A 26,175-nucleotide genomic window follows, 5' to 3' on the forward strand; every position below is an offset into this window, starting at 1 on the left:
TGGATGGATGGATGGATGGATGGATGGATGGATGGATGCGAAGGGCCTCCCACCTACCGGGCAGTCAGCCAACCGACGTTTGTTGAGCAACAGCTAACGTGGATTGTGTGCTGATTCTGTGCCATGTCTCTCATCTGATCCTCACAGCACCCCTCTTGGTAGCCCCACTTTGCAACTGAAAAAAATGAAAGCAAAAAAGATCAGAAACTTGCCCACAACTGGGATTAAGCCCAAGCAGCCTGATTCTGGAGTCTGTACTCTTAACTACTGTGCTTCATTTAAGTGGCTGGTGGGTGGCCATACGTGTGCAAAAGTTCAGAGATGAATAAAGCGTGGCTTGTTTAGGAAGTGGGGAGACATATGTAGCTGGAATGCAGAGCGTATGAAGGGGAGGTGATGGGCCACAAAGCTAGAAAAGTCAGCTGGCATCCTATTGCAAAGGGCCTTGTATATCATGTTTAAAATTTTGGACTCTTTTAAGGTCAATGAAAAACCATTTGAAAGGTTGGAAGCCCAGCAGTTTCAGGGTGAGATTTATGTTCTGGAATGTTCAGTCGATCTGCTGTGGGACGGATAGACTGGAGGGAGTGCTGCTCAACTGTTATTTACTTCCTTTGTTTATTTCTGGTTTTTTCCTCCCTTTCATTTTTCATTTTTAAAATGCCAACCTCACTGGACTTTACTGACAGTTAAAAGGATTTATCCACATCAGGGCCAGCACATCTCTTGGAGGGCAGGTGGGGGAGGTAAAGGATGATGGTCAGGAAAACCCCAGCTGTGATGGAGCCAACTGGTAAAGGGGAGAGTGGTAGGTTTTCACTCGCCTTCCCTATGGCTGCACTTTGTCTCACCGCCTGTATTTCACACTCTCACTCTCACCAGATGCTAAGAACAGTCGACTCCAAATTCCATGCTCCCCCCAACCCCCAAATGACAAATGGGTGTATTTTTTCTGACCCTGAAGGGGTTTCACACAACACCTCCCAGAAAATATAAATCCTTTTCCAGAACTCGGCAGGAGGCAGAAGCAAAGTCAACAGCCTGAGCTGCTAACCTTCCTCTTTGGGTTTGATAGCATCTGTCTCCCAGAAACCTTGCTTTTGAAAAAGAGATTTCTCCTGTCTGAGATTTCAGGTGCCTGTCAGCCAGCCCTGTGGCACAGACTATCTGCTGGAGGGAAGAGGGGGCTTGCCAGGGAAATAGCCTCTGGCAACGAAGGGCCCACTTCTGAACTGATATAGCAACTTACTTCTCATCCTGATGCAGCTTCTAGACCAGGCACACCTAGAATGATTTGTCATACATCTTTATCTGCCTTTGAGTATACTCTTGGGGTTTCCATCCTACTTCCCTGGCCCTTCCTTCTCAGTCCCTCATGGAATCCTCCTTCTCTGCCCATGTGATAAATGTTGGAGTACCCCCAGATTCACCCTCACCTCATCTTCTCACCACTCCCACTCCCTAGCTACACCTGCTCTACAAAGGAAGGCCTAGCTGCAACATTGCCAGAGAGAACTAGTGCCAAGGTTTGGGTCCTGAAGGAAACCAAGAACCAGAGGAGGTAGAGCTGGGTCTGAGATGAAGTTCCACAGTGGTGCTTCTTTGCTGGGGAGGGGGGTGACCCAGAACTTTTAAAATGCAGATCCCTAGGTCCTGCCCAGGGAAGGTCTTCGTTCGTTAGCTTGAGGCAGCAACACAGGCATGTGTATTTTGAAAAATCTTCAAGAGACGGTCTATCACTCTTTATTTTGAAAATAATTAAAACCTACAGAAAGTTATAAGACTGGCACAATTAGTACCCATATACCCTTTATCCAGTTTCACCAACTATTAATATTTTGCAATCTTGCTTTCTCTATCTATCTAGCACACAACTGACTAAAATGGTGAAGCATGTGGGGATATATGTTTATGTATTTTAAAAAATGGTGAAAGTATAATTATTATTCTGTAACATAATAATTATTATTTTGCGGGACCATTTGAAAGTTAGCTGCAGACATCAGGATATTCAAGTACCTCAGTGTGTATCTCCTAGGATCAAGGACATTCTTCCACATATAATTCATACTCATTTTCCTTAAATATCCCAATAATGACTTCTGTAGACATTCCCCTCTATCCCATCCAAAAGCCACTTATTGAATGGAGTTATCCTTTAGTCTCCTGTCATCTAGAACAGTTCCCCGGCCTTTTTGCTGGTCTTTTATGACACTGACATTTTTCTAGTCCAGGCCAATAGCTCTGAAGTATGTCTGAGAGATTCTGATCTACAGCCAAGGTAGAGAACAACTTAGAGAATACTTTAGTTTGGAGAGATCATAACCAGTCAATGAACTGAAGGGCAGGCCTAGGGCCAAAAATAGAGACTCAGGAACTGTGTGAAAACTGAAAGGAGGTCAGGAGGGAAGTGAAGAAATGTGGTGGCTGGGCAGATTGGATGGCTTAAAAGTAAAAGGTCACAGCAGCTATTCTTCCCAGGGTTACAAATACTGAAATACACCCAGCAGTGATTCACCCGGTGATTTCTTCAGTCCTCTCACCTGTCTCCTGTGCCCCAAGCCCTTATGCTGATCTGTCATGGCATTTATTGAACATATACTCTGTCAGGCACTTTTCTAAGCACATTACATGTATTACCTCATTGAACCTTTACCACCACAATCTCTCTAGGAGGCAAGAACCGTGATTGTCCCTATTTTTTTAAATTTTAAAAATGAAGTATAGTTGATTTACAATATTGTGTTAGTTTCAGGTGTACAGCAAAGTGATTCAGACATATATATATATATATATATATATATATATATATATATATATATATATATATATATATCTCAGATCCTTTTTTCCCTGACCAGGGATTGAACCCAGGCCCTCTGCAGTGAAAGAGTGGAGTCCTAACCACTGGACCACCAGGGAATTCCCCCAGATCCTTTTCTGTTATAGGTTATTACAAGATATTGAATATAGTTCCCCGTGCTGTACAGTAAATCTGTTGTTTATCTACTTTATATATAGTGGTGTGGATCTGTTAATCCCAAACTCCTAATTTATTAAATTAGGAGTGATTGTCCCTATTTAATGGATGAGGGAACTGAAGCCCGGTGGGGTGGTAACTTGTTCAGGGTCGCACAGCTAGTAAGTAGGGCCCCAGAATTTGAATCCAGGCAGTCCTGTCTCTAGAGCCTTCACTTTTTCTTTTCATTTTATTTTTTAAACTATTATTCAATAAAATTGACTTTTTCTTCGTTTGATTTTCAGTTCTAGGATACAGAACAGTTCCATCATCCCCCAAAACTGTCCTGGTGCTATCCCTTTATAGTCACCCCTCACCACCTCCTATGAAGAATGTTGTCATTTTTTGTTTTGTTCCTTCTGGAGGCTGTGTTTCCAATGTCAGTGTTTTTTAAATTGTGCACCGTTAAGCAGGTCTTTCCTATGCATTCGCCAACCAGTAGTCAGTTGGGTCCTCGCGAAGAACAGTTAGTTCAGTTTTCCATCTGCGTTATGCTAATTAGGAGCAGTTTAATGCACCCAGGGGTCAAGAGTAAACAGCTCTATCGGGCGGCTTTCCTGAGCTCCTCATACTTCGTTATCTTCCCAGTACTTCCTCGTTCCCCAGGCTTCCATGTTTGGTTCTCTGGGCTAGAAAGAACCCATGTCCAGGATTGTGCTGGGACTGGGAGGGGACAAGTGGGAGGGGACAAGGAAGGGGGTGACAGAGACAAAAAGAAAGCCCCGGGTTTGGGCCTCTCCCTCTTAGAGCTGCAGGTGCATTGAAGAGAGAGGAAGGGTCTTCTCCTTCAGAGTTTTGGCTTCTGCCATTTCCCATACCCGGCTGTGGGACTACCTGGTGACCGGGGCGTGAGAGAACAGAAAAAAAGAGGAGGGAGAAGAAAGCACCCATGTATTTTCTGCACTCTGTCTGGGGCTTAAGATTTCCCTTTGCTGCTCCTCCATCCAGAACTAGAGGCTTCCTCCTGGATCTCCTTTGGCACCACTCTGCTCATTTCCAGTTTTCAGAATGTGTTGAGTTTGTGGTGGGAGATGCTGGAGGAACAAAAGTGGTGAACTTACCACCAGTTCGGTGTTACTTTTATTTCTAGTGTTCTCTGATTTGTCTGCTGATATATGCCGAGTTCTTAAAGAGTTGCTCATGCTTTCTGTACAAGTTTTAGAGTCAAGCTCAGTAGGTGATAAAGAGAGGTGTGTGTTTACTCGGTCATATGCAGAATCAAAAATCAACCCTCACTTTTAAACCCCATGCCATACTGCCTCTCCACACAAATGTCCCAGAGACACTATGAGCTCATCATGTGCCAACTGGATTTCATTACCCATTCATTCACCTAGTCTTACCTCTTCCAATGATCCCTATCTCAACCATCACACCATCATTTGCCCAGTTGTCCAAGCCCAAATCCCAGGCATTGTCTTTGACCCCTCCCCCTCTATACTGTCCACATCCAATCATTCATTGATCCTTGCTTCTCCCTCCTTATTTCCACGATCTTAAATTATTCAGGTCTTTATTCTTTACCACCTGGATTATTGCTACAGTCACCTAATTGGTGTGACAGGCTGATATTTTTATTTTTTTATTCAACTTTCTACTTTGTATTGGCTATATACACAAAAACACAAAATTACAAGCCCGATATATTATTATTTTTATGCATTTTTATGGAAGTATAGTTAATTTACAATGTTGTGTTAGTTACAAGTATACAGCAAAGTTATAAATATATATATATATATTCTTTTTTAGGTTCTTTTCCATTACAGTTTATTACAAGATATTGACTATAGTTCCCTATGCTATATAGTAGGTCTTTATTGTTTACGTATTTTATATATAGTAGTGTGTATATGTTAATCTCAAACTCCTGGTTTATCTCTCCCCCTCCCTGCTATCCCCTTTGGTAACCATAAGTTTGTTTTCTATGTCTGTGAATCTATTTCTGTTTTGTAAATAAGTTCATTTGTATCATTTTTTTTTTAGATTCCACATATAAGTGATATCATGATATTTGTCTTCTCTGTCTGACTTACTTCACTTAATATATGATAATCTCTAGGTCCACCAATGTTGCTGCAAATGGCATTATTTCATTCTTTTTTATGGCTGAGTAACATTCCATTGTATATATGTACCACATCTTTATCCATTCATCTGTTGATGGACATTTAGGTTGCTTCCATGTCTTAAGCCCAATATATTACTGATAAATTACCACAAGCTGAACTTACCCTGGTCAAGAAACAGAACATTACCAGCATCCAAAAGGCCCTCTTTCGTGCTCTCTCTCAAATACTACCCCTTCCCTTCTCCCTGTAGGTGACCGCTATACTGGCTCTCAACACCACAGCTAGGCTCTGCCATTTTAAAAACTTTATGTATAAATAGAATCATACTGTATGATTTTCTTGTGCCTAGTTTCCTTAGCTCAACATTATGCTTGTGAGAATCAATCATGTTGTTGTGTGTTGTTTTATTCTCACTGCTGTATAATATTCCATTGTATGTTAAATCATACATTTTATGATTGATGGATATTTGGGTTATTTCCACTTTGGGCCTATTAAGAATAGTGCTGCTACGAATACTCTTATACATGTCTTTTGGTGGCCACAAGCACTCATTTATACTTGATGTATACCTATAGATTATATTTCTGACATGCATATGTTCATCTTTAACAGATACTGGTAAATTATTTTCCAGAGAGGTCGTACCAATTTATACCTCCACTAGTGGTGTATGAGAGTTCCTGTTGCTCTATAGTTGGATAATATTTTAGGAGATTAATATGCTTATATATATTTTTTCACCCCATATATTCCTCCTTTTATTTTCTCCCATTAAGCAGGTTCTGGCCCTCTTGGTCACCAGGAGGTTTGTAGAAGGGCAGAAAACGGACATTTCCCACAATACTTGCTGGCTTTTGTTCACAAGAGCCTTGAGCCCCAGAGGGAGGAAAAAATCTGCAGTAAAGAAAAAACATCTTGGAATAAATAGAAAGGGAAGAGGATTTTCCCAGATTTAAAAAAGAGATTTCTCCAATATAAAGGAAGGAGAGAAAGAGCTCTGTGGATTCCAGAGTGGCAGAGCCTGGCCTGGCTTCTGGGCAGCGTATGGGGAAGGCCCTAGTGAGAAGTGGTGAGGTAGGGAATCTAGGAAGTTAAGACCAGAAGCAAAAGTTTTTCACGAAAGCATCACAGTGCTGCCAGACCTGAAGGGCCCTGCACAGGGGTCAATGTGTATGTCAACATTTACCAGTGTGAGCAGATGGCTTGATGACTAGAGGGCCATACTGCCATGTGCTGGTGCATATAGAATTCCAGAACCTAGGCACAACTCAGAGTCAGGGGTCCCAAGAATAACTTAGGTTGAGTTTCCCTCCAGACTTACGGGATTGGGAGCTCAAAATGGAATTAACTCTGATTTATAAAGAGCAGTGATATTTCTTATCCATTGGAGCTGTGGAATGAGGTTTGTATCTCCAACACTGGTCTGGTATACCCCAGGGCTACTGCTAGCACTTATAGCATCTTTGTGAAAATTAGGAAACAGGTATTGCCTCTGGGCTAACTAGTTAAGGAAAGGCTCACTTTCCTCTGAGCTGGCAGTGTTGGGCCAGTACTTGGCATGATAAGTGGAATGTGGACTAGATTTCAGCCCCCTTTCATGCTTCCTGTACCATACAACCTGCGCAATTATACATAGCAATCCTGAGGAGTCCCTGTCGCGAGCCACTCTTCCCATCATCACCAGAGTTCTTGCTCTGAAGCACACATCAGACCATGGCACTCCCTAGCTTGAAACCTTTCAGTGGCTCCCCATCACTTAGATCTGCACTAACAGATACAACAGCCACTAGTCACATGTGGCTCTTAAGCGTTTGAAGTGTGGCTAGTTCAAATTGAGATACACTATAAATGTAAAATACATGCCAGATTTCAATGATTCAGTACTAAAAAGAATGTAAAATATGTCATTAATAATTGTTTATAATGATATTTTTATATATTTGCTTAAATAAAATATAATATTAACGTTGATATTGTCTGTTGCTTTTTTTCTTTTTTTAATGTGGTTATCAGACAATTTAAAACTGCATATGTGGCTCACGTTATTTTTTTCCTTCTAGTTTTATTGAGATATATTGGCATACAGCACTGTATAAGTTTAAGGTGTGCAGCGTGATTCGACTTACACACAGCCTGAAATGATTACCACGATACGTTTAGTGAACATCCATCATCTCATATAGATGCAAAAAAAAAGAAAAAGAAAAAAATTTCCCTTGTGGTGAGAACTCTTAGGATTTACTCTCTTAACATACAGCAGTGTGAATTATCTTTATCATGTTGTACACTACATCCCTAGTACTTATTCATCTTATAACTGAAAGTTCGTACATTTGACCACCTTCATCCAATTCCCCCTGCCCCCACCTCCCTCCTCTGGTAACCACAAATCTGATCTCTTTTTCTATGAGTTTGTTTGCTTGTTTGTTTTTGAAATATAATTGACCTACAACACTGTGTTAGTTCCTGGTACACAACATAGTGATTTGGTATTTCTATACATTTGAAAATGATCACCACTCACATTATATTTTTAATAGACAGTACTGGTCTAGGTAAAGTCCAAAGTCCTGACTTTGACACAAAAGCACATCATATTCTTGTCTTTGCTTCTTCTATAGCCTTATATACCCTCCAGTCTTCCTCCTTTCTCCCCACCCCTCCAACACATGCATACACACACTCATTCGTCTGGCTTACAACCACTTTAAATCCGTTTTCATTCCTTTTCCTACCTTTTGCTTTTGCACAAGCTTTTTCCTTTTCCTCAGATGCACTTGTCTCCCCTGGGTCGTAGGTTCCTCGTGTCTCAAATTCTAAAAGAGCAATAGATAATCTCTAGCATTCCTTCCAGGCCAGTGGTTCTGTAACTTGGCCTCAAAGTAGTACACAGTGGCATAGATAATTCAATAGTCATTGACATTTGCATTCAATGTAAGAAATAATAATATATACTGTGCACTAGTGTCCCACTGTGTTCCAGGCTCTGTTCCAATTACTTTCCATACCACTTAACCTCATTAGCAATCCTATGAGATGAGTACCATCATTATTCCTGTTTTACACATGGGGAAAGCCAGGTTCGGAGAAGTTAAGTGATTTGCCAAGGATACTGGAGACTTCAGAGTTTCTGCTCTTAACATCTATACTGTGTTTGAGAAGCTGGGAATTGATAGCAATTTCAGTTGAAGAAATCTACACAGTGAAAGAAAGGATCAGGAAAAGATGACAAGCTGCCCAGGTCTCTTATCCTGTTCTTGCTCTTTCAACATTCAGCTGCCTCGTCCTTCTCTAACACTGGAAGACTGGTGTCTCTACCTCTGTCACTGTCTGACTTTCCTTCCAGGTCTATATTCCCACAGAACCTCAATCATGGAGGCCCAGCCTACAGCTCAGGATAGCTGCCCATGGACACCATTGGATGCTTCCTCTCTGCCCTTGTTCAGCTGTCCCAAGAGTCCAAACGGTCTGGTCAGAAGGGGATTCTCAATATTTTTCAGGCCCCTCTCTTCAGGTTCAGGGATTTCCCTGAATTCTCTGGAATTAGGTTGCCTCATCAGCAAGAAATGCATTTATCGAATAATCCCATGGAGTCATAGCTAAACACAGAGGAAATGTGCAAATAAAAGAGCAGAAGTACATTCATCTAATCGGGTCTCTCTTCAACACACACTCACACTCTTCTCACTCACACACACTTTAAAAAAAATCATTCTAAAAACAACCTAACAGCAACATTAAAGAGGAGTTGTGGGAGAAATCATCTGAAGTGATTTAACAGAAAGGCTGTGGAATGTGTCAGACCTGGGTTCTGCTCCTGGCTTTGCTATGTGACCTTCAGCAAGATAACCTCTGTCTGAGTCTTCTGATAAACTGTTGAGCCCCCTCCATCCCTTCAATCCCCCACCATGTATCCAACCATCTAGCCCTCCTGCTTTGGATTCTTCCACAAACCCAGGCATTCAGCTTGCTTTTCTCTCCTTCAGGAGCTGTCAGCCTTTGCTCTTTGTCTTGAGGTTCAGCTTTCGCAGGATTGACTGAGATGTGGAATCCGGGCCTGCAGTCCCCCCTTCTTTGCTGCCCCCAGAGACAAGGGGCCATGGCCTGGCTCCCGGGAAACTTTTACTAATTTGATACTCATGATTTTCATTCAAAGGTTTTGCTGTCAGCCCCTTCAGGGAAACAGAGTGGGGTTATCAAAAATCACTAAAACTGGAATATTGACAAAATTTCCAGAATCTTAGAAAGTACTCCGAGTCCCTGTTGTTTTGTCCCTACGTCTCTTGCTAGATGCCTCCTTGAAGCCCCAGAAGCCTTCTGTTCAGTTTTATCTCTCACGATAGAGCTCAGCAATCCTCTCATTTGTCACTGACTAGCTGTGTGATATTGAGCAGGTCATTTACCCTGAGCCTCAGGGGATGTAATATCTCCTACTAATACTTCCCCTTATGCTTTCTTCTTCTTTCTAATCTTTCTCTCTCTCATTGCTCCCCTCACCTGGAGCACTCTCCCCAACTCCCACCCAGGCTTTGTACTGCTGGCAGCTTAATCTTTAGGTCTCAGCTGAGGTAATGCCTCCTGAGAGAGGCCTTCTCTGTATACCAGATCTAAAGTAGGCCCTCTGAAGAGATATGGGAACATATGTATATGTATAACTGACGCACTTTGTTCTACAGCAGAAACTAACACACCATTGTAAAGCAATTATACTCCAATAAAGATGTTAAAAAATAATAAAGTAGGCCCTTTGCTCATTACTTCCTCTTGATATTTCTTCTTCCTGTTAGTTATCACAATTTGAAATTATGTATTTACTTTTCTGCTTATTGATTATCTGTCTCATCCCTAGACTGGGAGCCTTAGGAAGGCTGGCACCGTATGCCTTGTTCCCTGTCTGGGTACCTATATAGAGATGTTAGTTATTCACGCAAAACTACTGTGGCTGAACTCTGGGAGGGCATTTTGTATTACCTGTGCTTTCTCTGGCTCGCACAAGCAATCCAGTTGCATGAAGGCTTTTATTTTTAAAAAATTAGAGGCGGAGAACAGAATCTACTGAAGACGTGGAGAGACTAAGGGAAGGGTCATAGTTTCCTATCTCTCCCCTGCTTCTCTCCCAAGCCCTGTCCTCTGTTTTCCCCACACTACAAATTCCTCTCTGTCTACTATCAGAATTGCCCTCTCTCCTCTACCTTTGCCTCAGTTTGATGCCCTCAGGAGACTTTCTTTTTCTGCAGGTAATTAAATTATGTATAAAAGGACATTACTAAGAAGGTTAAACAAAGCCTCCTTTGTTGCTTCCCCCGGCCCTCATCCCATTTTTCCCAACACCCACCAGAAGCTAATGGTATTATGAATTTAACGTGTAGAGTTTTGATTCAAGATTGTGGCCTTCCTGAGGACAATGACCACTCTTTCATCCTCCAGATCCTCTGCCCCAAGCACAGGACTCAGTAAGTATTGGAGGAATGAAAGGAGGAGTGGACTTTCTGTTCTGTCTTGAACACTAATTATTGATTGACTTCCCAAGGAGGGGGAAGCTGTCCTGTGAGGGACACAAGGGCAGTGCCTACCCTTCAGGTACTTATGATCTGAATGAGGAGAGAAAACAATGCATAAGGTAGCATATTCTCCAGGTCAAATGAAGGAGCCAACTAGCATTGTTGGAGTTCAGAGGAAAGACTACCCTGGAGGCCTCAGAGCTAAGGTAGGATTTAAGTTGGGTGTTAAAGAAAAGAAGGTCTTAATTAATCAGAGAGTGAGTGGGGAGAACATTAGGAGAAGAAAGCAACCCAAGTGAATCTTTGGGGTAAGGAATATAAATACCTCCCTGGGCACACCAGTGTCTAGCAGGTTTCTTCCTGACATACCATCATCTACCATTAGCTGCCAGTCTGCAGCTGGAGTCCCCAAGGCAGCCTGTTATTCTAAAGCAGCTTCTCTGGTCACCTTTTGGGGATTTGTGAATGCCATCTTACAGGTTACTAGTTTCATATAGCCCTAAATTATATTCTGGATATGTTATATGAATCCAATGGGTGTGCACTGAGGTATAAGATGGGCTGCTGTACTGGTAGGGCCTATACAGAAGTTTTCGTAAGTATTACTTTATATTTTATTTAACAAACATATAGTATTTACTAGTGCTAGGCATTGTGCTAAGCACTTTAAAATATTAACTCATTAACAGATACCAACCTCATATTGACATATGAGGTAAGTGCTATTATTATCCTCATTTCAGAGATGAGTAAACTGAGGCAAAGAGAGGTTAAGTCACTTACTCATGGTCACACAGCTGGTAAGCAGCAGAGCTGGGATTCAATCCTTTCATTTTTTTTTTTTTTGGTTTTTATAACAGCTTTTCTGAGATATAACTCCTGAGACATATAATTCACCCCTTTCCAGTGAATAATTCAGTAGTTTTCAGTTCATTCACCAGGTTGTACAACCACCACCTAACTTCTTCACCACCTCAAAAAGAGACCCTGTCCCCGTTAGCAATCACTCCCCATGCCCCCACCCCAGCCCCTGGCAACTGCTGATCTCTTTCTACCTCTTCTGGACATTTCACATAAATGGAACCACACACTATTGTGGACTTTTGTGTCTGGCTTCTTTCACTCAGCATAAAGTTGTTTTTTTTTTTTTTAATTGAAGTACAGTTGATTTGCAATGTTTCAGGTGTACAGCAAAGTGATTCGGTTATATATATATATATGTGTTCTTTTTTCAGATTCTTTTCCATTATAGGTTATTACAAGATATTGAATATAGTTCCCTGATAGTAGGGCCTTGTTGTTAGCATAAAGTTTTTAAGTTTCATCCATATTGTAGCTTGTGCCATAAGACTTCATTCCTTTTTATGGCTGAACAACAGTCCATTGTACATAGGGACCACATTTTGTTTCTCTAGTCATCATGGACATTAGATTTTTTTTCATAATCTTTGATTTGTCTATTTTTCTATACTAATCCACCTGTCTGTCCAATAGAACTTTCCAATGATGGAACGTTCTAGATCTGCACTGTCTAATGTGGGAGCCACTAGCTACACGTGGCTACTGAGCACTTGAGATGTGGCTAGTGTGGCTGAAAAGCGCCTTATTTAATTATACTTGAGTTTAATTACTTTAAGTGTAAATCGCTCCTGTGGGATGGACCACAGTCTATAGCTGCAGAGGAGCTATGATAGATTGATCAGAATTGGAGGCTCGATTCACGAGTCACTCTGAGACTGTGCGGCCAAGAAAGGACACTCCAAGCAACCTGAAAAATAACGGCCCCTCAGCTCTAGGAGATCTGCTCCCTGCACGGTCATGATGAAATACTGCACAGGGGTCTCGGCCCCTGGTCCAGCCAATCACAAAAGGGATCCAAATTCTGGAAGAAGTCACACATTGGCCCTAACCAGAAGGCTGAAGCTACCTATCATGATGTTGCAATTGTTACAGACCTGAGTGGCTGAGGAGGAAGGGAAACAGAGGTAAAAAAAAAAACTGCTGGATTACTTATGCCTGACTCCCAGCCAGGCCCAGGAACAGTGGTGAGGAAATAGGAGGGCGTTCCCTTGTGTGATGAGTTATTTACATCCACTCCCCCAACAGCAGCTGCCTGTGCTCCCACATCACAGCAAGGGCTCCTTGGCCTGAGAACAAGTTTGGTGGAGCTGGGACTTCTTGTTCCTCAGAGACAAAGCGAACCCAGAACTGACCAAAGTGAGGCACGGATGCACACCTGAGGCCAGCACAGGGGACAGTCATGGCTCAGAGAAGACAGAACAAGCCCCTCGGTATGAAGTGCCCAGGGAGCCTGGCAGCTCTTCAAGGGGATACCCATCTGCAATCCAAGATCCAAAGTCTTTTACGCAAGTTGGCCCTCAAGTTCACTTGGAGGCAAAGCTGACCCACACCGTGTGTGACTGTTACCACTCTGACGCTAAAAGTCACTGAACGCAGGCTCAGCCTCAGCCCTTGTCAACACCACATACCTAAAACCCAGAATTCTGAGTTCTGTAATGCACCCATCCCCAAGGTTTTCAGGAAAGGGACTAGGCCAGCATCGGGTCCGCCCAGCTACATTCAAAGCTCTCCAAAAAGGGTTTATTTGTTTTCCTCAGGACAGCTCCTCCAGATACCAAGAAGGACTGCTGTTTCAATGGAAGGATTCGGGAAGGGGGTGTACTCCTAGGGTATCCTTGGCCTTCAGAGACTGCTGCAGGCACACACCGCAGAGAAGAACACAGGTGGAGCGCCTGCATATCAACCCTGGAAGATGCACCTGCGTGCCTCCCACAGGCCAGAGGAGGCATGGGAAGGCAATTCTTGGAACTCATAGGGTAGTGCTTCCAGGAACGTCCGCCAACGCTAGGTTTACATGCAGGGTGGCTTTCTTTTCAGGATGATATGAATGATAAGCCTTGTGTTCTAAGTCAGGCGCCAGACACTCAATCTTCCTGAAGTCCCATAAGGTGTACAGGATAAAAAGGATTTCACCTAAAAGGTATCAGTCACTAGAAACAGTTCTTCATTCAACAAAAATATAAGGTGTGTACACTGTGTGCCAGGTACCAGGGCAGTCCTAGGACACAGTGAGTCCTAGACCCTGCACTCACAGGAAGAGGCAGATGTTAGAGGCCAGGAGCCATCATGGATGCAGTGAGAGCAGCAGACGCACAGACAGTGCCCCCGCCCGGGGCCTGTGGGTGCAGGGTTTCCTCCCTGAGCCAGGACAGGGTGTGGAGGGGCAGCATGGAGCCTGGCTGTGGGTTACTGGCTTGCAATCCTCTCTCTCTGGAGCTTTACTCTGCTCACCTGTCTTTTCCTTGATCTCACAGAGCACAGTGAAGAGAGCAGGCTTCATCCCATGGCAATTCAGAGCATGCTTTCTGGCCCGCGCCTCCTCCAGGCTCCGGTCGGTGACGGCCATGATCTGCTGCAGGACGTCGCCCTTATCGGGGCGCGGCGGAGTCCCAGGCGCGCGGCGCGGGGCGGGGGACGGCGGCGCGGGGCGCGGCTGGCGCTTAACCAGGAGCCGCCGAGCCTGGAGAGCTCGAGCGGACGTCATAGCCAACTGCCGCCATCTGTGCGGCGCGAGCGCGCTCAATCAATTCTTAACCGTGATGCTCTAGTGCCTCTCTCTACAAAACTCCTGGATGGATGGTTGAATTAAGAGCCTTTAAATCTTGTTAAAGGAACCTTGAGACTATTCCTTTTGTTTCTTTTTAATAAACTTTATTTTAGAATAATTTTAGATTTACATAGAAGCTGCAAAGATAGTACCAAAAATTCACCCTGTTTCCCCTTATATTAGCACGTTACATAACTGTGTCCCTTGTGTCAAAATTAAGAAACCAACATTGTTACATTACTGTAAACTAAACTACAGAATTTATTTGTATTATACCAGTTTTTCCACTTATGTTCTTTTCTGTTCCAGGCTTCAATCCAGGCTACCATTTTGTATTTAGTTATCATGTCCCCTTAGTCCCCTCTGGTCTGTCAGTTTGTCATTCTCCTTGGTTCTCATGACCTTGACAGTTTTGAAGAGTACTGGACAGGTATTTTTGTAGAATGTCCCTCAATTTGGGTTTGCCTGATGTTTTCCTTATAACTAGACTGGGGTGACTGGTTTGGAGGAAGAATACCACCGAGGTGAAGTGCCCTTCTCATCTCATGGTATCAGGGAGGGCATGACGTCCACATGACATCACTGGTGGTGTGAACTTTCATCACCTTTCTAGATAGTGTCTACCAGATTTCTCCATCAGAAAGTTACTACGTTTCCATTTCTATACACATCTCTATTCTTTATACATACTGGTTAGAAGTGAGTTATTAAGTCCAGCCCATACTCGAGGGGGAGGGTGTTAAGCTCCACCACCTAGAGGAAGGGAATACATATATTATTTGGAATCATTCTGTATGAAAGAATTTTTTCCCTTCTCCTCTCTTTATTTATTTGTTCAATCATTTATTTTTATCAGTATGGACTCGTGGGTTTCATACTTTGGGTTATTATTTGGATTATTATTGACTATTTTAAAAATATATATCCTTCCTGTACCTTTAAAAGGTTATTGGGGGCTTCCCTGGTGGCGCAGTGGTTGAGAATCCGCCTGCCAATGCAGGGGACACGGGTTCGTGCCCCGGTCCAGGAAGATCCCGCATGCCGCGGAGCGGCTGGGCCCGTGAGCCATGGCCGCTGAGCCTGTGCGTCCGGAGCCTGTGCTCCGCAACGGGAGAGGCCACAACAGTGACAGGCCCGCGTACCAAAAAAAAAAAAAAAAAAAATGGTTATTGGCTTGAAAATCCAGAATTCCTTATTGTGGATTTGTTTGAAGTAAGGACTATCTGAATTAAGTTTGAGGGAGTGTATGTGTGCATGCAGATGAGGAAATTGAAAGTAAGTGATGTTACGTAAATTAACCATGCTTATATAGTATGTGATGGAATCTCATACAGGAATGGTGTCTACAGAATCCTAATAGTAGGTCTCCATCCTCTGCTTAAGCACCTCTTGTGACATGAAGCTCATTACCTCATAAGACAGCCCTTTTGACGTTGAGTCTGCTCTACTCCTAGTGGGATTGCAGTCAGCCAGGTAGTGGGATTGCAAGAGAGGAAGGGAAATGGTGGCCATGGGAAGAGCAGAATATGATAGAGCAGTTGGCAAGAAAAGGGATTTGATCAGAGGAAGTGGTGACTGAGTCTAGGATGAAGCAGCTAAAAACTGATGTGTCTCGGGACTTCCCTGGTGGCACCGTGGTTAAGAATCCGCCTGCTAATGCAGGGGACACAGGTTTGATCCCTGGGCCAGGAGGATCCCACATGCTGCGGAGCCACTAAGCCTGTGCATCACAGCTACTGAGCCTGCTCTCTAGAGCCCGTGAGCCACAACTACTGAGTCTGCATGCCACAACTACTGAAGCCCGCACACCTAGAGCCTGTGCTCTGCAACAAGAGAAGCCGCCTCAATGAGAAGCCCACGCACCGCAACGAAGAGTAGCCCCTGCTCACTGTAACTAGAGAAAGCCCGTGCACCGCAACGAAGACCCAGTGTAGCCAAAAGTTAATTAATTAATTGATTAATTTTTTAAAAAAACTGATGTGTCTCCCTGGATTTCAGGGAAGTATTGGGTTGGCAAAAAAGTTCGTTCGGGTTTTCCATCATATCTTACTTTTTGGCCAACCAATAGTTGTCTACCAGGCTGACAAAATATATACAGAGAGAACTTGTAGTGACTACTCCCCCACACCCCACGCCCATCTAGACCCTATTCTTCTCCCCTAGTGGACAACCTTCAGTTATTGTATTACTCCTTTGCCCATCCCCAATACATCCATTCTTAGATATAAACTATATTCGTTTTCTTGAGCACCTACTATATATGCCACAGGAACTATTCTAGGTACCACAGATGAGTTGGAAGGGTAGTGTGTGCGTGCATGTGTGTAGGAGGTAAAACAAGCCCTTCTATTGCTCTCTTTTATTTGGATTAAATTAATTCTCATTCCTTTTATCCCTGATATGTTTTTTTAAAATCTTTGAGATGTAATTCACATGTCACATATCATACAATTCACCCATTTAAAGTGTATGTACAGGCAACTCAAGATGGCGGACAAGAGTGATACAGCAGTGAAGCCCCGGGCACTTCCAATGCATTCCGGAAATGCAGCCAGAAATGCAATGGAAATGGCCATGAGCACTGCAGCGATTGCAAGAACGAGGAGGACAACAGCTACAACCGAGGTGATTTGAGTCCAGCCAATGACACTGGAGCCAAAAAGAAGAAAAAGAAACACAAAAAGAAGAAAGAAAAAGGCCGTGAGACAGATTCAGCCCAGGATCAGCCTGTTAAGATGAACTCTTTGCCAGCAGAGAGGATCCAGGAAATACAGAAGGCCACTGAACTTTTGTCGGTGGCTCAAGGGACCTGCAAAAACCATGGAGGAGGCTAGCAAGTGAAGCTACCAGTTCTGGGACATGCAGCCCGTCCCCAAACTGGGAGAAGTTGTGAACATGCACGGTCCTGTGGAGCCTGACAAAGACAACATCCGCCAGGAGCCCTATACCCTGTCCTAGGGCTTCACCTGGGACGCCTTGGACCAGGGGGACCGTGGTGTGCTGAAAGAACTATACATCCTCCTGAACGAGAATTATGTGGAAGGTGATGACAACATGTTCCGATTTGATTATTCCCCAGAATTTCTTCTGTGGGCTCTCCGGCCGCCTGGCTGGCTCCCCCAGTGGCACTGTGGGGTTTTAGTGGTCTCAGGTCAGAAACTGGTTGGATTCATCGTCGCCATCCCAAACATCCATATCTATGACACAGAGAAGAAGATGGTAGAGATCAACTTCCTGTGTGTCCATAAGAAGCTGCACTCCAAGAGGGTGGCTCCAGTCCTGATCTGTGAGATAACCCAGAGGGTTCACCTGGAGGGCATCTTCCAAGCTGTTTACACTGCTGGGATGGTATTACCAAAGCCTGTTGGCACCTGCAGGTACTAGCATTGGTCCCTAAACCCACGGAAGCTGATTGAAGTGAATTTCTCCCACTTGAGTAGAAATATGACCATGCAACGCACCATGAAGTTCTACCAACTGCCAGAGATTCCCAGGACAGCTGGGCCGCAACCAGTGGGAAAAAAAGGACATTCCAATAGTGCACCAGCTCCTCACCTGGTACCTGAAGCAGTTTCACCACATGCCAGTCAGGAGCCAGGAGGAAGTGGAACATTTGTTCTACCCCCAGGAGAATATCACCGACACTTTTGTGGTGGAGAATGCAAACGGTGAGGTGACAGATGTGCTGAGCTTTTATACACTTCTGTCTACCATCATAAACCACCCAACCCACAAGAGTCTAAAGGCTGCTTATTGGTTCTACAATATTCATACCCAGACCCCTCTTCTAGACCTCATGAGCAATGCCCTCGTTCTCACCAAAATGAAAGGGTTTGACATGTTCAGTGCAGTGGATCTCATGGAGAATAAAACCTTCCTGAAGAAGCTCAAGTTCAGCAGAGGGGACAGCAACCTACAGTATTATCTTAACAATTGGAAGTGCCCAGCATGGGGGCAGAGAAGGTTGGGCTGGTGTTACAGTAACCAGTTGCCAGTGAGATTCTGGATAAAGCCACTAAGAATTCAAACCAGGAAATGGAGCCCCACCACTTGTTGGTCCAATTTTCATAAACGTGAGAATCTCTGGCAAGAGGGGCAGAACTGAACTGGCTTGACAAACCGCCACTGAATTTGACGATTGTTTTGCAATGGCATAGGCTGTGTGATGTCACCTCTGGCCGTGTCTCTGGTCTCCCTGTTTTTCAATTAATCACATCATTATGCAGCCGTGATCAAGGGAATGTAACTGCTGAAAACTAGCTCGTGATTGGCATATTATGGAGTTAATGGGTTAATAAGTATATATATATATATATATATGCATATATAAAGTGTATGTACAGTTCAGTGGTTTTTAGTATATTCACAGATAATGTGTAAACATCACAGTTAATTTTAAAACATTTTCATCACATCAAGAAGAAACCATTTAGCTATCATCCCTCTATTTCCTCAGTCCCTCCTCCCAGCCCTAAGCATCTACTAATCTACTTTCTGTCTCTATATGTTTCCCTTTTCTGAATTTTCATATGAGTGGAATCATATAGTATATAGTCTTTTGTGACTGGCTTCCTTTACTTAGCATAATGTTTTCAAGGCTCATCCATGTTGTAGCATATGTATCAGTACTTCATTCCTTTTTATAGCTGAATAATAGTCCACTGTATGGATACCATATTTTGTTTATCTATTTGTCTGTTGATGGACATTTGGGTTGTTTCCACCTTTTGGTTATTGTGAGTAATGCTGTTGTAAATATTCACATACAAGTTTCTGTGTGGGCATATGTTTTCATTTCTTTTGGGTAGATACCTAGAAGTGGGATTTCTGGGTCATATGGTAACTCTATGTTTAATCATTAAGGAACCACCAGACTATTTTTCAAAGTGGCTGCACCATTTTATATGTTCCCACCAGCAATGTATGACGGTTTCTACTTCTCCACATCCTCCACGTCAACACTTGTTACCTGACTTTTTTTGTTCTAGTCATCCTAGTAGATGTGAAGTAGTATCTCATTGTGATTTTGATTTGCAGCATTTCCTTGATGACTAATGATGTCTGAGCATCTTTTAATTTGCTTTTTGGCCATTCATATATCTCATTTAGAGAATTGTATATTCAAATTCTTTGCCCATGTTTTAATTGGGTTAGTTATCTTTTTATTATTGAGTTGTAAGGGTTCTTTATATACTCTAGACACAAATCCCTTATTCTTTTTCCCATCACTTGGCTGAGATCCATGTCTGGTAGGAAAGTGCCCAAGGCAGACCTTGTAGTCAAGATGATGGTGTAATAAGGCAGGAAAGAGCCTCAAACAGAAAAAGCTGTACATGTGGAGAAAGGGCCCAGCCTGCTTCTGGATTTTCTAGAAGTCTGGCAGCCCGTGGCTAAGGGGAGCTGGCTACATCTAGCTAGCAGGCTAGCAGTGCTACTCCAGGTAGTTGTTAAAAATTATTTGACCATACACAAACTTCACTAAATGATGCCCTTTCTGAGGAAAGCCTCACTCTGTGCTTGGTAATTTCAGCTCCTTGTCTTGGAACAATCATGCCAGTGTTCACAAAAAAAAAAATTATTCATGACACTTGTGAAAGACAGCAAGGCAGACTTTATCTGGGGGAGTACTACAATGGGGTTTACCATGGGGAAAGAGATGGGGCTTAACTTGGAATACAACAAGGAAGGGTAAGGATTTGTAATCAAGGAACAGGTTTAGGGTGGGTATATCAGTGTATGAAAGACTACTAAGAGGAAGCAACAGGGGTAAGGGGGGATTCTGGCTAAACTGACCTAACAGGATTCTAACTGAAAGCAGTCAGGGTGATCAGACATCACCTAGGGGATGGTAAAAGATGAGGGATTCGATCAAATATTGAGGGTGATCAGATGGGGGGAGGCATTCTGGTTAAAGAGACTTAGGAGTCTTGCTAAAATTGGACAATGCAGAGAGGAACACAGAAGCTCAAAAGTCAGGGCCTAGTTGAGAAGATAGTTGGAGCCTGACTAAAGTTTGGTCAAGGAGAGACTCTTCGACACTAGTCCCCCACCCCAACTCCTGTACATTTTCCCTGTCTGCTTCCCTATGAGTAGACAGTCAAAGGAGACAAACACTCCTCAACGCTATTGTGTGGTCTGATGGTTCCTAGGCAGCCCCCAGGGCCCCTTTCAAACTGTAGCCTGCCCCACACCCCTCCCGGCTGGGGTGCCCCTGCCCCACCTTATGGCGGCTGGCTGCTAGCAGTATTATGGGTCCCACAGCAAAGACTCATCTGCCTGCAGGCTGCACTGCCAAGGGCCAGGAAGAGGCAGCTCAGGCCTGGTGGGAGAGGGGGGGCAAAGTCGTGTAAGTCCTTAGGATTCACCAGAGCAACCAAAGCCCATTTGGTGCTGCAGGATGTCTCCACCACTCACCTCTTTGTCTCTTTTGCCATGCCCATTTCCCAGGTGAGGGAAGCTGGGAGCCCTAGAGGGTGGACCACTGGCACCGCTGGGGAGGGTCTGGCACCAGCAGGGGTTAATCTCCACATTCTTGGGGCTCATTAGCCCCAGCCATAACCTCACTCCCTCTGTACTTCACTCCTAAAGGACCTGGGTTTCTGAGGTTCCTTCCCTATCACCCAAATGCAAATTTGGGCAGGTCTGAGGTCCAAATCTTGGCTTAATTGTGGTCACGTGGATAGACAGTGGTGAGAGTGGGGCTAAGCTTGTTTGTTTTGCTCAGAAAGGACCAGAGCAGGCAAAGTGGGACCTTCGGGCGGTTTGTATGCTCCCGTCCCTGAGCTGGGAACAGTAGGTACTGTCACATCCTGGGAATGAACTCTGCAGATATGGGGAAGAGCAAAAGGTACTTTCAGCCTGGGAGCCTCCCAGGGAACAGACACTGCAGCCAGACTACCTGGGTCCAAATAGCGACTCCATCACTTACTAGTTGTGTGACTCTAAGAAAGTTACTTCACCTCTCTGAGTCTCGAGTTCCATAAATGAGGATAACAGCTCCTAACTCATAAGGTTGTTGCGGGGACTAACATGTGTTAATATATGTAAAGTGATGTGTTTACTGTTATTTTCATTGTGGAAAGAGGGCAAATGCCTTGGCTTTCAAGGGCCTAGGCCTGGCAACTCTTGATTCCCATAGAGGTGATAGGCACTGAGAATCTGGGGCGTGGGCACTTCACCTATACTCGTGGTTAATCCTCTCAACAACCCAGTAATGTATCATCAGTCCCATTTTGCAAGATATATCTCTTAGCAAGGCAAGGAAATGGGTAGGGTTGAAGTAAGAGGGAGTGGGTGAGTGCATGAAACGCTCAGTCTCCTGACTTCTCCTACAGTGCCCTCTTCACTTCACAGTCTGCAACAGACAGCTGAGGAAAAAACAATTCCTGGACAGCAGGATAGAAAAGTTGTTCTGTGAAATCAGAGTACAATGGCTTAGAGGGAAGAACTGCCAACAGAGAAGGGCTTCCTGCTTGGACCCTGAGCCATGTTTTGACTCCTGGTTCCTGGGTGTTGTTGGTTTCCTCTGAAGAGGGAACTTATTTCCCTCCTGTAGGCAGAACCCAGGAAACAAACCTACTTTCCTACAAGCTGACCTGAGTACTCTCCAAAGAAAGAAACTAGGTCTTCATTAATCACCAACTCCAGCTACCTCATCCCTCCCACCCCTTACAAATCAACAAACACAAACACTTGGCTCCCTGCCCAATGAGAACTTTGACCTTTATTTATTTATTTATTTATTTATTTATTTATTTATTTATTTGGCTGTGCCGGGTCTTAGTTGAGGCATGCAGGCTGTTCGTTGCTGCGTGTGGGATCTTTTAGTTGCGGCACATGGAATCTAGTTCCCGGACTAGGGATCGAACCCAGGCCCCCTGCACTGGGAGTGCAGAGCCTTAGCCACTGGGCTGCAGGGAAGTCCAGAGAACTTTGATTTCTAAGGAGTGAAGAAACCTCTAACTCCGCTCCAGATTTGTTGAATAAATATCTAGTGATTCCCAAAGCAGAAGAAATAATTTTCAGAAGGAAGAGATCAAGAACAAGGGAGAACAGTGACCTTGTTTTCCCAGCGCCACATTCCTCTCCATTTCTGAGCCCTATTTACTACTCTTAGAAGGAGGTAGGGAATCTGCCTTTGACTACAGTAAGACTGGAGTCAACCAAAGTTCAGAGGTTAGCTCAGATGGAGAGTAACAGAACCCAAGCCTATAACAACTGATTCCCATCTCCTGGTTTTTTCCCCCTCACAACTAGGACTCTCCCTAGACAGAGGTATAAACCTGCCTCCTGAGATTACCATCCAGCCAGATTTTAGTACACACTTCACCCTCCACCGTCACACTCTAGGTCAAAGCTGAACTAAGACTTCTGGAGCATAAGGACTAAAAAAATATTGTTTTTGGGAAATCAGCTACTTGTCAATCAAGTCTTTTGCATCTTTAAATTCATATATGGACTATTCACATGTAACATGCCTATAATTTTTAAAGCCTCTGAAACAAATTAGATGTCATAAACTTCTCTTTCTCAGGAAAAATGGTTCTAAAGCACGAGGTAATTTGAACTTGTGAAACTGAAGTTGGATTCCAGATAAGTTATAGTTTTATTAAAGAAATTGAGAAAGTCCTGTTTAATGTGGCTGCCCCTTTGGGGAACTTTAAGTTATTTCAAAAAAATGAGTCTTTTTTTCCATATGAATTTTTGTTGCAATGTACACATAACATCAAACAGCTCGGGTGCAGGGAGTTCCCCCTTTTCTAGGCTTCATGTGACCTCTTCAAAGATCTTCAGATATTTTCAGAGAAACAGCAGATAAATTTATGTTTTATTATAATCCTTTTCTCCATTCACATTCTCAATGTCTTTCGAAATTAGAGAAGGACATAGTTCTTGTCCTACACTTTGAAATTATGATTTTATGACAGGCTGACATTTTAGCACCTTTTGTATGGCCAGCAATAATGACAGGCATCTTGTAGGCACATGTCTAAGGATGCTGTCTTCTTCCATTTCTATAAACTAAGAAATCTCATTGTGTGCTTCTGCATGTTTTGAAGAAATTGAAAATGACCCCAAACTTTCATTATCAAAGCTCTAATTTCACAGGTAAGCAAAACACACTCCTTTTAAGCAGCGTTGTGTACAAGGTGTGCAGGACATTTAACGGGCAAAATATTTTCATTTTCTTTAGTACATTTATAGACTGAATGGAATTTTCAAAATTTATGTGTGTACTGTCTGCTGAATATGCAGATAGATGAGCAAAATCTAGTTTGTATTGTTCTGCTTTCTGTGGTTTCATTAACATCTTCATAGGTATCAAGAAAGCAATATGAAACTCTACCTTTTTTAAAAAAAAATTGAAGTACCTAATAACTAAGATTTTTCTTGCTGAGATCAGACTCATCATTTGACACACTGTAAAAAGCATGATCATTGGTAAGATATAACAGAATCAGATCTACGCTATAAGGGACCTACATATCTGTTATCAAAATTTCCCCCTTTTGTTTGCCTAGATTTGTAACCTCGTAATCAGGATATGTAACTTTAGTCAGTTTCATAGAGTAATCAAAGGAATAACATGATAATGCATGTTCATTTGTGTGGTATGCCCAAGCTAATTCAGTGGCTGTTATTTTCAACGAAGCAATGGCGTCTTTTGTGGAGATTTTTGATTGATTTCGAAGTACTTGCCAGTCTCATCCAGGACTTGTAAGATTCAGTCTCTATATGCGCTTTCACATACCGTTCTTCACCATGCCCAATCCCAAATTCTTTATATTGTGTAATAGGTCCTGTTTGGGTTATTTACCTCCCTAATCCAGTTGTATATGGTCTTCATCTGTCTAAAATAACACAGTAGTTTAGTCTTCTTTTTCGGTGATGCTAGTATTGGTATTGTAATGGTTCTCATTTTCATTATCTGCATTCTTACAGAACATGGTGTTATGGGCTGAACTGTGTCCCTCTCAAATTCATATGTTGAAGCCCCAACCTCCAGTATCAAAGAATGTGGCTCTATTTGGAGATAGGGCCTTTAAAGAGGTGATTTAAGGTTGTTAGGGTGGGCCCTGATCCAATCTGACTGTGTCCTTGTAAGAAGAGGAAATTTGGACACGCAGGGAGATACAAGGAGTGCACACTAAGTAGTGGAAAGACCATGTGAGGACACAGGGAGAAGGCAGCAATCTACAAGCCAGGAGAGAGGCATCCAAAGAAACTAAACCTGCCAACATCTTGATCTTGGACTTCTTAGGCTCCAGAATTGTGAGAAATAAATTTCTGTTGTTTAAGCCACCCAGTCTATGGTATTTTGTTACTGCCGCGTAAGCAGACTAAGACACATGGTGACAATATTTACAATGTTATAGGTTAAACTAGCACGATTTCAATACGAATCACAACAAAGTACCGGCAAAGTCAAAGACTGTTAATGCTCATGATTACAATACACTTAAGTTGCACACTGAAGTGGCATCGTTCAGAGTGATGCAACAATGAATCATCCACTATTCATTCAGAGTGATGCAATAATGAGTGATCCATTACTGTGAACCAAAATCATGGTTGTCAATATCAGTATCCAGGGGAAAAAACAGCTACAACAACTGCAGAAGGCAGATAATCTATACCATATTTGTTTCACACTAAAAACTGTGTTGTTTTCACCCCCTATTTTGGGGGCCACCATACAGGTTTTATACTCCCCCCTCAACAATATTTAGCACCCACCAGTGAAAATTGAGACTTTTGCTATCCCAGGAAGGGGTTTCCTGGGATTCAGGACTTTCAGTGCTAAAACTGTAATAGTTCAAGGCAAACCAAGACAGTTGGCCATTCTAAGTGGTGCTCCTGGGATGCCACTGGCTATGTTCTATTTCTTGCCTGGGTGATGGTCACAAGATGTACTTTATAATAACTTTTAGCTGTACATTTATGTTTTATGCATTTTTGTGTTAGTGTATTTGTTTTTCAATATATTTTAGAAAAAGTTACGCCCCCTCGCTTCCCACCCCATATGTAATTCAAAATAAAATGATACTAAATCATAAAACAGAACAAAATCTAACCAATTTCTGATTTTTCCATGGTTTATATATAATGTAAAATTGATTCCACTTTTTGTGATGCCCTGCTATGCTGGTGCCTTAGGTACCTGTTTATTTAAACAACCTGGTATTGCCCTCAATGAATGACATCACATTACCAGACACAACATTGGCAGGCCTTCCGACACTAGCCCCATGTGACCTTTTGCTTTTTATCACTCTTTCAGGTAGAGTTAACAGTTCCTTTCCACTGCACTTTGTGTCAGTGCTGATCACAATTAATTGAAATTAGGTGTTTATTATGTGTCTCCCAACATTGCACTGAACTCCTTGAGAGCAGAATGGTGCCTTGTTCATTTCTGCATCATCAGTGCTTTGTGATTGGTACTTGGTGACATTTTTTGAATGAATGATGGGATTTTATTAGGGCCAGCTATCAAAAGTCTTCCCTCTCTGGTGTCCTTGTGCTACAACTGCATTATAAGCCTGCCTATGTTGGCTAAATCCCAAACTGGCTCTGTCCAACTGACAGCATTTATTTTCTGAGCACCCCCGTTACCCTAGAATATAGAGCTGGTATAAAATTCATTTATATAGGACACATTTATTGACTGTATCAATAAATACAGTCAATAAATGTACCCTGACCTGTGCCTGCAGTACAAAGAGGCAAAATCTAAATTGAAAGGATACCAAAAAAATAAAATAAAATAAATTGAAAGCATAATCAAATGCTGAATTATGGCAGGGAAAACCAGTCTACCTGAATCATTTACTGAGCCTTCTACATTGATGGCTCCTCGAAATAACTGTTTGGCATCATCTTCTAGAGGTACCAAACAGTTACTTCCAAAACCCAAGCGGTTTTTGATCATTTTTCCAAGTTTTATTATTGATT

The 26,175-nt window shown here is 42.9% G+C and overlaps 1 pseudogene; it reads left to right on the plus strand.

The window, feature by feature from the left end:
- The first annotated feature begins 16,710 nt into the window (after positions 1 to 16,710).
- On the plus strand, positions 16,711 to 18,291 carry LOC102984106 (glycylpeptide N-tetradecanoyltransferase 1-like; annotated as a pseudogene).
- The last annotated feature ends 7,884 nt before the right edge of the window (positions 18,292 to 26,175 follow it).

Source organism: Physeter macrocephalus, chromosome 21 (genome assembly GCF_002837175.3).
Source record: "Physeter macrocephalus isolate SW-GA chromosome 21, ASM283717v5, whole genome shotgun sequence".
Lineage (NCBI taxonomy): Eukaryota > Metazoa > Chordata > Mammalia > Artiodactyla > Physeteridae > Physeter > Physeter macrocephalus.